Consider the following 6762-nt stretch of genomic DNA (forward strand, 5'->3'; position numbering starts at 1 on the left):
TCATCAGCCAGCCCGCCGCCTACGCGCAGCTTCCCCGGGCAGCCATTGGCCCCACAGTTGCGTAGTAGGGATTGGCTGGAAAGCGCCACGTCCCCGCGAGCGCGCCGGGTTGCGTGGACAGGATTCCCGCCCAACTCCTGTCCTGGGCCCTGTGGAGTTGGCGGGTTGTAAGAAGGCAATGGCACCCCACTCCAGTACTCTTGCCTGGAAAATCCCATGGACGGAGGAGCCTGGTAGGCTGCAGTCCATGACGTCGCTAAGAGTCGGACACGACTGAGCGACTTCACTTTCATTTTTCACTTTCCTGCATTGGAGAAGGAAATGGCAACCCACTCCAGTGTTCTTGCCTGGAGAATCCCAGGGACGGGGGAGCCTGGTGGGCTGCCGTCTATGGGGTCGCACAGAGTCGGACACGACTGAAGCGACTTAGCAGCAGCAGCAATCCCTTACTCTGGTTGCCGTGTGGGCGCGGCTGTCTGGCCGCTACGTACCGGTTCGCAGAGCGTGACTCGGCCTCTGCAGGGCTTCTTAAATTATCCTAGTTATCTTCATGCCCACAAGAAACCAGGGCCAAATTAATTGAATCATTCGCCAAGTATGTTGAACAGCCCTACCCACTTCTTTCCCTTCAGCTCTGCCGCCTAGATGGGTACGTACCCTGTGCTGTGAGTGTCATCGTCTAGATGTTTCCAACTGCCCGCCCTTTCATATCTGTGCTGTGCTTAGTCGCTCAGTCCTATCCGACTATTTGTGACCCCATGGACTGTAGCCTGTCAGGCTCCTCTGTCCATGGGGATTCTCCAAGAAAGATACTGGAGTGGATTGCCATGCCTTCCTCCAGGGAATCTTCCCAACCCTGGGATCGAACCCAGGTCTCCCGCATTGTAGGCAGATTCTTTAACTGTCTGAACCACCAGGGAAGCCCTTCATTCACATCTCTATAGTCTTTCATTATCAACCGACAGTGAGCTCTGCCTTGTGAATGACAATACAAGTCCCAGTTCACAGAAATCCCAGTTTGATGTTAGCTGTAAAAGCCTTTCCTGACCTTGCTAGGCATAGCAGTTCCTCCCTTATTTACCTTAATACACTTTGTATCTTTGGTATGTATGTTCACGCATGCTCAGTCATGTTGGACTCTTTGCAACCCCATGGACTATAGCCTCCCAAGCTCCTCTATCCATGGGATTTCCCAGACAAGAATACTAGAGTGGGCTGCCATTTGCTCCTCCAGGGTATCTTCCTGACCCAGGGATGGACCCTCCTCTTTTTCGACTCCTGCATTGGCAGGTGGGTCCTTTACCACTAGAGCCACTTGGGAAGAACAAATTTTGCTATAAAACGCTTTTTATCCATTTGTCCTCCAGACTAAGCTCCAGGAGAGAGATCTGCCTTTATTCATCTTTGTACCTGAAGCTTTCAGCTTACTGCCCAGTTCAAAGTAAATGCTTAATAATGTTAAGTGAACTGAATGGGTGGAACCTATATGATGTCCCAATTGAAGAGGAACACAGGAAATCATGAACTTATTCATTTTCAAGTCATGAAGTTAGAATTAAATAAGGATAGCTCAGTTGGTAAAAAATCCTCCTGCAATGCAGGAGACCGGGTTTGATTTCTGGGTTGGGAAGATCCCCTGGAGAAGTGATAGGCTATGCACTCCAGTATTATTGGGCTTCCCTTGTGGTTCAGCTGGTAAAGAATCTGCCTGCAATGCAAGAGACCTGGGTTCGATCCCTGGGTTGGGAAGTTCCCCTGGAGAAGTGATAGGCTACACACTCCAGTATTCTGGCCTAGAGAATTCCATGGACTATACAGTCCATGGGGTCTCAAAGAGTCAGACACGACTAAGTGACTTTCACTTGCTTCACTAGGGACTACTACCTTTGCAATGTCAATGGAATATAAACCTACTGTGTTCTTAGCACATAAAGCCTGTATAGTTTAAAATCCAGTTGAGACAAGTAGTGTTCTCATGAGAAAGTTAAATACAAAGCAACTTAGTTTACTTTAAACATCAAGGTGAGAGGTTGACCAATGCTTTGGGAATTCAAAGGTGTGGCCGTAACCCTTGGTAACAGCCAGAGAGGGCTTCCGAAGAAGGTGTGACTCAGGCTGGACTAAAAAATCCCTGAGCACTATTTAGCAAAAGGAATAACTGGAAAAGGGCATGTGGGGGACAGAGTAGGAGTTAAATTCTTAGGTCAGGTAGGGGATGAGGGAGATTAAAAGGGGGGATAGGGAGGGGAGGGCCTGAGCTCTGAGGAGCCTGAGCTGAAGGCACTGGGAATTGTGGGTCTTCTTCTGAAGGTTTCTAAGCTTGTGCCTTTGTGGCAGGTGGAATGAGGTTGAAAGTGTTCTGTCAGGGAGATGCATCTCCATACAGGTTAACTATAGAATAAGCTGCATCAGGAGCCACTTTAAAAATTATTTTGAAAATGCCTCCTTGAAGTCAGGCACTGTACTGCTGCTGCTAAGTCGCTTCAGTCGTGTCCAACTCTGTGTGACCCCATAGACGGCAGCCCACCAGGCTCCCCCGTCCCTGGGATTCTCCAGGCAAGAACACTGGAGTGGGTTGCCATTTCCTTCTCCAATGTGTTAAAGTGAAAAGTGAAAGTGAAGTCACTCAGTCATGTCCGACTCTTAGCGACGTCATGGACTGCAGCCTACCAGGCTCCTCCGTCCATGGGATTTTCCAGGCAAGAGTACTGGAGTGGGGTGCCATTGCCTTCTCCAAGGCACTGTACTAGGTGCTGGTAAACCCACAAAGAATAGGACATGGCCTCTGCCCTCAAGGAACAGCTGCCTAGTGGAAATGCCATCATCTTGGAAGTGTTCTAGAAGAGGCTGGATAAGATAGTGGGACTCTGCCAGAGATGGGGCACCCTTTAACCCTGAGGTCCCCTATGAATGAGGGTTTGGCCTAGGCAAGCAAGAGAAATGCAAATGAACACTTGTATATAAAAGAATTTTAAAAAGTGGGAATAAGCATTTCCTGGACTTAGTGACTGCTTGGAAGAAAGAAGTGAAAAAGGAGCACTCAAAAATTTAAAGTTTTAATTGTAGGAAACTGGGAGAATGAGCTAGGTGAATGGAAGATAGGGGAATGGAGTTGAATTAAAGACATGATGAGTCTAAGGTAATAGGAGAACATCTAAAAAGAATGAACCAGTAGGCTGGAGGAGATACTTAGGGTCATTGTCCAGGCAGCAGCTGGTGGAGCCATGAGAACACATGAGGTTTCTGAGGAGAGAAAAGCAGATTAGGCCTCTTGGGAGCCCTAGAGTTAGAAAATCAGTAGAGGAGGAAAAGGACATGAGGGCTGACACACGTCAAGAAATATCACCATAGCTGTACCCAAGGCCCATCAAACTGTAAGGGAAGCACCAAAAGACTGTTCATGGCAGATAGAATAATGTCAACCTCAAAGGGCTGATAATATTCTTCAGACATCCTAACTGCTCTCATATGGCGCTACTGAACATTCACTCCGCAAATGTATTGTTTCCTGTGTGCAAGACACTGTTCTAGGCACTGGAGGTACAGCAGTGAACAAAATGGACAAAACTCTCGCCATGGAATTCTCCAGGCAAGAATACTGGAATGGGTAGCCATTCCCTTCTCCGGGGGATCTTCCCTGACCCAGGGATCAAACCCAGGTCTCCTGCATTGCAGGAAGATTCTTTACCATCTAAGTCACCAGGGGAGCCCCAAACTCTCTCATGGTGCCTATATTCTGGAATGTGGCCTATAAACAGTATACAAAAGCAAAATATATAGAATGAGAGGTGGTGATAGATGCCTCAGAATAAAATAAGGCAGGAAAGGAGACTTCCCTAGTGGCTCAGTGGTTAAGAATCCATCTTGCAGTACAGGGGATGCGGGTTTGATCCCTGGTCACAGAGCTAAGATCCTACATGCCGAGGAGCAACTAAAGCCCGGCACTGCAACTACTGAACCTCAGTTGCTCCAGAGCCTGCACACCACAACTAGAGAGTCTGTGGGCCACAACGGAAGATCCCTCATGGCGCAACTAAGACCCAATGCAGCCAAATAAATTATTTTTCAAAAAATAAGGCAGGAAAGGAAAAAGGAAACATTCGGACCATCAGGAGTGGTTTACAGTCTTCAAGAGGGTAGCCAGAGAAGGCTTATGAAGAGAATGACACATGAGTGTGAGTGAACATCTGAGTTTGGTGAAGGAAAAGGCAACAGTGAGAGCAAAGGTCCTGAGCTTCTGGAGCCTGCTTGGAGTGTTTGAGCAGCATCAGGAAGTCAGTGTGTCTGGGTAAAGTAATTGAGGAGAGTAGAGGATATGAGGTCAGAGCAGGGATGGGGGTGAAGATGAGAGGGACACCATGGAGGGCTTTAGGCCATTCTAAAGTCTTTAGCTGCTACTATGATTGAAGTAATGTGGAAGAGACTGGCTGTTTACCAAACTGTTTCCTCTTATCCTGTGACACAGCTCGACTACATTTCCCATTATCCCCCTTCTTGGGATATGGCAATGTGACAGAGCTTGGGCCAAATGATGTCCACTCCTTCCAGTACTGGCCATGCAAACCTGCCATGGGCCATTCTCCAAGCTCTTGCTCTTTCTATGGCAACCCTGGGAGCTGTGTAGCACAGATGGCAAGTCACAAGATGGAAGGAGCCCAGGGTCCCATTAAAGAGCTACTCCCTGAACAGGACACCCTTCTTGAACTTTTTCTGTGTGTGAGAAATGAAGTTCTGTTGATTATTTTATGCCATTGATATATTGGGGCTTATTCCTTACAGAAGTAGCATTACCTTAATACAGATGGGAAGCCATTTGAAGGTTTTAAGCAGAAAAGTGACATGCCTAAGATCTTAAAAGGGTCACATTAGGGACTTCGGTGGTGGCCCAGTGGCTCAGACTCCATGTTCCCAATGCAGGGGGCCCAGGTTCCATCCCTGATCAGGGAACTAGATCCCACATGTTGCAACTGAAGATTAAAGATCCTGTGTGCTGCAACAAAGACCTGGTTCAGCCAAATAAATATGTTTTTAAAAAATAAAATAATGTTCTGTAGAAAAAGTAGTAGTAGTCATTCAGTCGTGTTCAAATCTTTATGATTCCCATGGACTGTAGCCTGCCAGGCTTCTCTGTCCATGAGGTTCTCCAGGCAAGAATAGTGGAATGGTTAGCCATTCCCTTCTCCAGGGGATTGCCCTGATCCAGGGATCGAACCAGGGTCTCTTGCATTTCAGGAGGATTCTTTACCATCTGAGTCATGGAAAAGTATGTTACCATCAATAGAAAAAAAAATCAAGCCAACCTTTAAAAAAAGGGGGTCACATGAAATTGAAGAGGGTAATATTAGAAACAAGCCACTCATTTAGGTGACTTTTACAACAATACAGATGATGATGGCTTGGTCCAGGGTGATAACAGTAGAAATTCTGAGAAGTGTCAGATTGTGTGTATATTTTGAAAGCACTTTAAAGGTGTTTCCTGATGGTTTGGAAATGAGATGGAGAGAAAGAGGAGTCAAGGATGACTCCAGGTTTGAGTAAGCAGAAATATGGAGCTGCCATTTACAAGGATAGAAAAGACCTTGTGGGGAGCAAGTCAGTATTGAGAGGTTTTTTTTTTTTTTTTTTTGACATGTTGAGATGCCTATTAGAAATTCAAATGGAGTTATCAAGTAGGCAGTTGGCGATCACAGTGTTCTGAACTAGAGAGATACATTTGGGAGTAACTGGTTTATGTGTGGTATGAACCATGAGGTTTGATTAGAAGAGACCCAAGACTAAGTCCTGCAAATTTCTAGTGTTTGGAGATGGTGGTGATGGTGGTGGTGGAGGGGTGTTGATAAGAATGAATTAGCAAAGGAAACTGAGAAGTAAAGCCAGTGAAAGAGGAGAGCATAGTGTTCTAGAAGCCAAGTGAAGGAAGTGTTTCCAGGAGAAATCAAGTATGTTACATGCTAACAAAGTTATGACCAACCTAGATAGCATATTGAAAAGCAGAGACATTACTTTGCCAACAAAGGTCCGTCTAGTCAAGGCTAGGTTTTTCCAGTGGTCATGTATAGATGTGAGAGTTGGACTGTGAAGAAAGCTGAGCGCCAAAGAATTGATGCTTTTGAACTGTGGTGTTGGAGAAGACTCTTGAGAGTCCCTTGGACTGCAAGGAGATCCAACCAGTCCATTCTGAAGGAGATCAGCCCTGGGATTTCTTTGGAAGGAGTGATGCTAAAGCTGATACTCCAGTACTTTGGCCACCTCATGTGAAGAGTTGACTCATTGGAAAAGACTCTGATGCTGGGAGGGATTGGGGACAGGAGGAGAAGGGGATGACAGAGGATGAGATGGCAGGATGACATCATTGACTCGATGGACGTGAGTCTGAGTGAACTCTGGGAGTTGGTGATGGACAGGGAGGCCTGGCATGCTGCGATTCATGGGGTCGCAAAGAGTCGGACACGACTGAGCGACTGAACTGAACTGAACTGAACAGAGGGGTGAGGACTCATTGACCATTGGCTTTAGCAATGTGAAGATCAGGTTTGGTGTTGTAGTGGAAGGGTTCAAGAGAAAATGGGAAGCAAAACATTGGAAACCCTTTTAGGGAGTTTACTAAAGGGGAACAGAGTGGGTAGAGAGCCCAAGAGAGGTTTTGTTTTATTTTTTTTCATGTTTTTAAATGGAAGAAATAGCAGTTATATTAAGGAAAAATACCAGCATGTTTGTTACTGATGGGAAGCCTCTAAGAGAGAGAATCAAATTGATGATGAA

The sequence above is a fragment of the Bos mutus genome, chromosome 4 (genome assembly GCF_027580195.1).
Source record: "Bos mutus isolate GX-2022 chromosome 4, NWIPB_WYAK_1.1, whole genome shotgun sequence".
Classification (NCBI taxonomy): Eukaryota; Metazoa; Chordata; class Mammalia; order Artiodactyla; family Bovidae; genus Bos; species Bos mutus.